Genomic DNA, 9157 nt, shown 5'->3' on the forward strand with positions numbered 1-9157 from the left:
TACATCAGTAACATCTGCCATAAATTCAGCTCAAATTATTTGCATACCAACTACATTCAACCTTTTTTATACAATTTGTTCATAATTCTTCATACGGTGTAATTCAAAATGACTTGCGGTGCATTCAGGGTACACATACGGGGTATTTTTTAGAATTGTGTTTCCATGGGAATCAAACCCATGAAATCTATTTGCTGTTGCTATGCTCCGACAGAAGAAGCGATCTAATTTGACTCAGAGGTGTCTGCCCCAAACCCAGTTTATGGGACATGTATTGAAGTGGATTCAACGGGGTGTTTATTGAAGTCCTGAACCCTTCCATCTCTCATTAAATTGATTCATGGACCCAATAAGCAGCGCTGGGGTAGCAGGTGCATATGTCGGCGTGAAAGCTGAGCCTGGTTACATCCATCAACCTGATCAGGCTGTTAAGAGCGATCTCACACGACTTCTCCAGAGGCCCCGCTGCCAGGCCACGAGCTGCTCACCTGCTCCCACATCAGAATAACCTTTTCACACACTACACACACGGGGATACAGACAGATAGCTAGATACAGTGGACATATGGGCCCACACGTACACCAACGCTCCCAGGCTACTGAAGAAGTCAGAAGGTCACAAACTGCTCTCTAAAGGCATCTTTCAAATGAGGTTAAGCTAGTGACGCATTCATTTATCAACTTCTAAAAGATTGTACTGGACTAACATCACAGCGTGATTCTTGTAGAAAAAAATTATTAGGTGTGTGTGTTTCTGGTCAGTAGTATCCATCCGTGTATTTTCACTTTTCGTTTCTACCAGTGTTTCCTTTTTAGATAATGTTCCTGCACAGACCAGACATCATGTTGAAAAAAATCTTGCAATTTGTGTGGGTTTTGACCAAAGACACTTCACACTAACATTGGTTTTCAATGCGATTCAGTGCGACTGAAAATATGAGAATTGTGCATAATTGATTAATTCAACAAGAGTCAAGAAATTTTCACTAGAACTACTGTTACAATATGAGAATTGTACTTCACAGATATCGTGGCCGGTTGAACATACTCTATGCACGATTGGATCTGCGTTTTGTCTCAGTTTTGACTTTTCGCCGCATGTCCTCCTGTCTTTCGTTTAGCTCCGCCCCCTTGTCTCTCCATTAGCGTCCCATTAGTGTTTCATCTCCCTCACCTGTCCATTCTTCTTCCCACCAGTCTCCCTTAATGTTAAGTCTTGTCACATGTCCTTCACCGTCCCAGTATTATCATCCCTCATTAGTTATTCCCTATATGTAGTCCTGTTCTTTCCCCAGTCTTTGTTGGTTCATTTCACATGTTATACCCTTCCTGTTTCCCGTATCCAGTGTGCTCTTCCTGTTTCGCATATCCTGTATCGAACTGAGTATTTCCTGTTTTGGGCTACCCTTGTTCCCTTCGTGTTTGGACTATTATTTACTTTATTATTTACCCTATCGTGTTTGGACTATTATTACCTCGTACCTTGTTTGTTTTCCCTTTGTGGAAGTTTTAGTTTTGATTCGTGTTTATGAGTACGTTTTCCCCATCGTGGGTTTTTGTTTTGTCCATTAAATAAAGTATTTTGTTATCGCTTCACTTTCCTGCGTTTGGGTTCTGTCCTCCATTCCTGACAGTTATTTTACGATTTATCTCTGGTGACCCAGCTGCAAGCGGTTCACTGACATTTTTCAAAAAGTTTTTTTAGTAAACGTTATTGTTTGCTGAAAAACGTCCTCAGTGCTATAAGAGCGAGCGTGCTATAAGCGGATTAGTTGGCTGACCCTGTGTGCAGATAGTACATTCATAAAAATATTATTGTCTTTACCAATTGATTTTTTTACATTTATGTTATCAATTAAATTCATCTTAATTTTGTTTATAGTTTTTAATCTTTTGTGGGGGCAAAACCACCACCTACAATGTTGAAGTATGAACCAAATACTGATGCATGCTTTGATTAAGCTGTATAACCTAAAACACAGTATTTTACCTGGGTTTACAAAACTCACAAGCGCAAATAGTTCATATTCTCTGTGTTTTCTTTTTCGGTTGTCCTAGTAGGGTATTTCAATTTTTTCATATTTTGAGCTCCCCTAATAAGTTTGTTTAGGCCCCCTAGAAATATGTTGAGGCCCCCTAGTAGGCCGTGGCCTCCTGGTGGAGAAACAGTGATGTAGCCTCTATGTAATCGCAAACTGTGAGAGGGTATAAACATTTTCAAAGCATGTCCACAGGTCTTCAGAATATTTTTAAGAAAGAACAGTGCTTTCCCTCTGCAGGCGGTGTCTGTGTAGGGTTGCGGGGAGTGAAACCAAAGAAACACCCTGGACAGGTGGCAGAGAAAGACAGAGATGAGAGAAATGTTGATATTTAAGAAAATCTTGGGTAGAAGCTTGTTATTTGACTACTGTAACGCTTGGTTCAGTTTCCTTGGAAACCAGTGAGGTTAAATTAAGTGGTTGGCTAACAAGGACTTATGTGTAATTATGAAATGTATGCAATGGATTAGCTTGATTCTGTGAAAGCCTTTCATTACAGTTATCCGTCACTCTGCATGTTAAATATATCTACACTCGCAGCCATCAAAAATTGACACTGCGAGGGTGGCCCTTGGCAAAAGTATCTTTGGAGACTGTCATAATTAAATAAATGAGACTTTTAATGTAATTTTAAAATATAATTGAGCGCAGGTGTTTGCGCACAATCGGTCCGCGGGCTGCCAATCAGCGCTGAACGCTATAGATATATTGCCTCCTTCCATCTCCAGATGTTTGCATTTAAATGTCTAAGTCACTTCAAAATGCAGTTCTGTCCACTGCACACTTTAAGAGCAGAAATAAACAGGAAGTTAAAGTGAGTGTGTAAAAGGCTGTCCGGGCCCGCGAAAGCCTCATTCTTCATTCTGGTAAATGTAACATAACTGTCTGTTTGGCCATTAGGGTTATTGATGACTTTGATGGGGTCATTATACATGCTGTGGGCAAGCACATGCTCTTCACTTGCTCTTGAGAGTGGCGTTGTATGGTAGAAGACCCCCTAGAGAAGACCAGAAGAGAGTCAAGACTAGACTCTTTTATGTGCTGACCCACCCAGACAAAAACATCAGCTCTATTAATGGAAAATGCATAATTTAAAGTGCGTCTGTGATTTTTTTTTTATGTCGAATGATTTACAATTGCCTTATTGGTTAACAATAAAAGTTTAATCTTGAATCTTGGTGCTTTTAATGGATGGAAAAGCACACTTGAAAAACAACCACAGTATGTTAGGCAAGTGTATTTCCAGGCTTGGATTTAGATAGTGATACGTTTACCTTGTGTGTGAATCATATAATGGCCCTGGATATCCAGCTTTGAATGAGTCTCAAAAAAATGAATTATCTCATCAAACGTCTCTTTTTTTGTCACAAACCCCAAATCTAACTTACTTTGCATGGAATTAAATGGCAAACAAATTGAAAATAAGATGACATGTTCCAATCCAGATCACCATATGCAATTCGATGACCAAACTTTGCCTTGGCAACTTTACAAGTTATGTAGGTTGTTTGCAATTACGCGCAAGGCACAGTCAGAGGGCAGCAAGTGATTTTCCTCCATCACAAACTCAAAGTACCTATGTTAACGAACTGAGGGCTGTTCCATAAAACAAGATTACAAAATAAGACAGGCGTATTTTCGTAAATCAGATTTATTGTCGATCGATCGATTTCATAAAGCAGACTTAAACTAGTTTGAACTCAGTAACTATGGCAATTTATGCTGGGAAACTAGCCAGGTCCGGTGCAGGCTACCTGTCAGGCTGAGCCTTAGTTGTTGCTTCACTAGAGGTCAGATAACCAGTTTGACCCACCGTAATGAGATGATATTACCACTTATTCTCTGTCATGATGCAATATTATATCACTTTATTGAAGATTATAAAACAAATTTAAAGATTATTAAACATAGATTAACAAATTATTCTGAATTAAAACTCTGATTATTGACAATAAATCAGTGCTTTAAACTCTCTTATACTCACAGAGTTTCTGGATGTTTTTCGAGGCTAAGATATAGTTATATGTTCACATTATTCCATTGCTGAAATCTAATGGTTCCCTTTCTGTCGGTCTCTCGACGTTGTGTCGAGAACGACAGATGGGGTTCGCCCTTGAGAACCAATCAACTCTGACTACTATAGAAAAGGCCAATGAAATTTGGCGAATGCAATTTGCATGCCGGGCTCCGCCCCCGGAAATCCGGTATAAAAGGAGGCCGGCGTGCAGCATTCACTTACCTTTTGTTCTTCAGAGCCATCGCTCATGAGTACAACTCAGGATTCAATCCTCTACAACTACACGCTGGTGCTATGACGTGTTACAGCGGATCGTCCCTTCCTGCAGCGACCTTCCCCTGGGCGTCTCGGCGGTTCCGGAGGTGTTAGAGATTTTTTCTAAAAGTCCTTTTCAGGACTGACTGAGCATTCTCCAGCGCGGCATGTCCCGCTGTTCTCTTGGGTGCGGCACCCTCATCGAGGAGGGGGATGGACACGATCGCTGCATTAGGTGTCTGGGCGTCCAGCACACTGAAGCAGCGTTCGTTGACACATCTGCCTGCACTGCGGGCAGATTGTCATTCAGAAGTTGCGGTCACGGGTGGCTGTCTTCCTACGGGAACCAGCCACCATTTCGTCTGCTACCCGGGCTGTGACATCTGTGGCTACGGCCCCGATGACCACCCACGTTAGCAGCGTTAGTGATATGGGGAACTCTGCGAACGTAAACCCGCCAGCCAAGTGCTCACGGGCCGATCGCACCCCGATTCGCTCTTCTGAACGTTCCCCAACCGGCGGTGGCATACCGTCCGGATCCTCACGCACACACTCGGAAACGATGTGTGACGTAGATGAGATGTCGCTCGCAGCATCGGAGGGAGACTGGCATCCGACTCTGCCGAATCCAAACTCCACCCCCAGCGGTCGAGTTCAGGAGGAAGCAGACGTGATGTCATCCGTGCTAACCCGGGGATGCGTGGTTCCCGAGGTCGGTGCGCGGTGCAAACCGCGCCCACCCCGGGTGCCATGTTTTTCCCGGAGGTGCATGAGGAGCTGTGTAAAACTTGGAACGCTCCACTCAGATGTTCAGTGGGTCACCACCGGCCTGCTGCCGACGCACCATAACCCCTAGTCTTTATGACTTTTTCGACGGACTCAGGTCCCTCTGAGCAGGTTATGAGGCAGGTCGTGGTGACAACTGAAGTCTCCCTGCAGGGGTGCGGTGTAGTGTGCAACGGGCACGCAGGTGGGGTGTTGGACGAACCCCCGCCTGCGCTGGCATATCAATTGCCAAGAGTTGTGGGCTATGCTACTTGCACTGAGCAGGCTACGGCCTCTCGTGCGAGACATGCACGTGCTGTTCCGAGGACAGCACTATAGCTGTAGCGAATACAGATCGTCAGGGTGGCGTTCGCACACAGCAGCTAAACACAACTTGCTCGACGCCTCCTCCGGTGGAGTCAACAGGTGACTCGTTCCCTGCAGGCCACACACCCCGGGCAAACTGAACTAGACAGCCGACGTGCTTTCTCGCCAGTTTATGCCTCGTGGAGAGTGGCGACTCCACCCCCGTGCAGTCCAGCTCATTTGGAGGCTGTTCGGGTAGGCCCAGGTAAAACCTGTTCACCTCCCGTAACACCACCATTTGCCCGCTTGATAGTCCCTGCCCTCGGCACGGATATCCTTGCGCACAGCTGGCCGCGGGATGGGCGGAAGCACACCTTCCCCCCCCCCCCAGGAGCCTTCTACTAAGTGGTCCTGGGGAGCCTCAGGGCCCCCCAAAGAGCCCCTCGGAGGTTCCGATCTTCCTCATAGAGTAAGACAGCCCTCCTGACGGCGCTCACTTCCTTCAAGAGGGTAGGGGACCACCGAGCATCCTCCGTGTCCCTGGATTGCCTTAAACTCGGCCCTGGAAACTCTCACGTTATCTTGAGACCCAGGCCCGGATGCGTGCCCAAGAAGTTCCCACTACTCCCTCCGGGGCCAAGTGGTGAACTTGCAGGCGCTCCCTATAGGGGAGGAAGACCCAACCCGATTAGTGTTGTGTCCAGTACGTACTGGACCGCACGCAGAGCTCTGAAGCTCTGACCAGCTCCGTGTCTGTTGGAGGACAGCAGAAGGGGAAGGCTGTCTCCAAACAGAGGCTGGCGCACTGGGTCGTGGACGCCGTTACGACGGCATTCCGATCTCAGAATCTCCCATGCCCATTGGCAGTGAGGGCTCACTCCACACGGAGTTTAGCCACCTCCTGGACACTGGCAGAAGCGCCTCTCTAGCAGACATCTGTAGAGCTGCGGGTTGGGCTATGCCCAAACACCTTCGCAAGGGTTAACAACCTTCGCGTAAACCCGGTGTCAGCCCACGTCCTGCGTGGCGACATGTAGGACTGGCATCCGGGGGGGCGTACGCCTGCGAAAGCACCTTTCCACCCTCTAACAGGTTGGGTCAGTGTGCTATTTACCTTTTCTTCTTACCCGAACACATCGCTAAGAAACTGGTACCTCACCAGCCTCCCTTCTTACCCAGACACTGGTTAAGAATAGGCATTCCATCCATCACCAAACAAGCACCCCCTGGGGGCTGGCTGGGCAGAGCAGCCTTCCCCCTTAGGCCGGGATACCATGTGAGCTATCACAGATAGCTCTAACCGGACCTAGTGCTACCGGACATCTGTAACACCCCCTCCGTGGGCTGTTCCGTCTGATGTATCCTCATGAGAATGGTTCCCACTCCTGGTAACCCATGAGCTTCCCCAGGTGGGCCTCCACCTCGCGGTTAACTACTCAGTCCGCACGTTCCATGCGTTCTCCTCCAAGGACGAGACCATACCTATATCCACCATATTCCTCCCCACGGTTAGGAGGTGGCCTCTGTAGCGCTTCTCTGATTAAGAGTCGCGCTTACCCGGTGTAAACTGATCTGGACGGCCTCTCGCCTATAGAGAGCTAAGGCCCCGTCCGTGAAAGTTACCGGTCAGGGCTGTACCCATCTTTCTCCCAGAAAGCTCTGGAACCCCCCGACCACCACACTGGAAGGTTACAGTCTCACGAAAGCTTCGAGATGACACGCCCAGGCTTGTTACCGTCGCTTCGCTAGAGATTGTGACGCGATACAGCGTTGTGGCGTTTTCCATAGGCAACCCCATCTGTCGTTCTCGACACAACGTCGAGAGACCGACAGAAAGGGAACGTCTTGGTTACGTATGTAACCTCAGTTCCCTGATGGAGGGAACGAGACGTTGTGTCCCTTATGCCACGAACACGTATCGTATTCTGCTGCAGTTTGAGAGGTCTCAGGCTCTTCAGAACAAAGGTAAGTGAATGCTGCACGCCGGCCTCCTTTTATACCGGATTTCCGGGGGCGGAGCCCGGCATGCAAATTGCATTCGCCAAATTTCATTGGCCTTTTCTATAGTAGTCAGAGTTGATTGGTTCTCAAGGGCGAACCCCATCTGTCGTTCTCGACACAACGTCGAGAGACCGACAGAAAGGGAACTGAGGTTACATACGTAACCAAGACGTTACCTTAAGACATTTACGTTTACCTTAAGACACTGTGTTGTAATACATTTTATAAAAACAAGTAATGTAGGTTTAACATTTTGTACAAGATATTTTAATAACCCTGAAAAAAAGAACACATGTTTTACATTTGTTGGGATCATTCTCCTACTTTATACTTGTGTGTGTATGCTACTTTATAGCATACACACACTAATTCAGAACATTTAGCGAATACTTTTATAAAAAGAGACTCACACAGGCATGGATATCTACACATACGTACACTTCAGGCTCTGCTGTGCAGGCATTAGTCTTTAGCATTGATCTCTCACATGCAGCTGTGCAGTTGATCTGAATGGTGGGCTGTTTCACAGCTGTTTTTTTTATTGATCAAGTGAATTTTACATTAAGGACACATTAAGAGATCCTGTTTTGCATTTTTCCCTCTAGAGTTTACACATCAAGAGCTTTTCTCTTCGAACCGAGTAGGCAGGCATAGGGAGAATCACTTAGGAATGGAATGCAGGAGGTTGTCAAAGTTGAAAAATCACTTTTAAATACTTTCATTGGTTAAATATTTGCAAAACCCAGTGACTAAAAGGTGAGTAATATTTGTAACAACCCGGTAACTAAAGGGTGACTAATAATAATGATTCATGCCAAGAATAAAAAAATCACGAAATATGAAGATTCAATGTTTCAGAAGGACAGAAGCAATTTGGTATTTCAAACATGAAAATAAAACCTTAGACTCTTTTTTGATCAGGTTAATTTAGCATATCATTGAAGTGTTTTAAAAGGTTTTGGCCATTTATATCCATAAGATACTGCTGAGAATTTTCCCAGTCTATAGCCCAGGAAGTGAAAAAGTAAATAATAGATGTCAGTTCCAACATGTTGACTTTACAGTCTAAATGGCTCGAGACTAACAAATAAACACTCAATTTAGTAAATTACCAAATGTTATTAGGCTTCTCTAGCTAACATAAAAGGGAGAAAAAATAACAACGAAGTTCACTTGACATAACAAAACTTGACCAGCGAGCTTAAATAGTGCTTGTACAAAAATATAATTTAAGCAAGAGGCAAATGTAACACTTTAAGATTATCAAACTACACATTAGGTAAGAGTGCAAAGACAAACCAAAAATACCTGTGACTGTAAACGAATGCAGATATTCTAGCATCCAACAACGGTTTCATACACAACACAAAACACCTTCAAATGTTTGGTCAGCAAATCCACATCATCCAGTTTGCACGATCACAAGAAATCTGGCACAGCTGATGGTGATGACATGCACACGCATGCTCACACACGTACATATACAAACAATGCACAACCAAAACAAAGCAAAAAAACGCCATACAAACAGAATAACAGTTTAACCTATACACAAGCATGTAATACAAACAACTACATAAACCATCATCAACAGATCCACACATACAATTAAAACCAACTTGCCCTGGGTTATCAAATAGTGTCAAGTAAACATTACAGCAGAAATACATTTTTAGGATCTGTAACACTCAATATTACAAACATTAACAAGGATTAAAGGTTCAGTGTATGACATTAAGTGGCATCTAGCTGTGAGGTCGCAAATTACAACCAA

Source organism: Triplophysa dalaica, chromosome 14, assembly GCF_015846415.1.
Source record: "Triplophysa dalaica isolate WHDGS20190420 chromosome 14, ASM1584641v1, whole genome shotgun sequence".
Classification (NCBI taxonomy): Eukaryota; Metazoa; Chordata; class Actinopteri; order Cypriniformes; family Nemacheilidae; genus Triplophysa; species Triplophysa dalaica.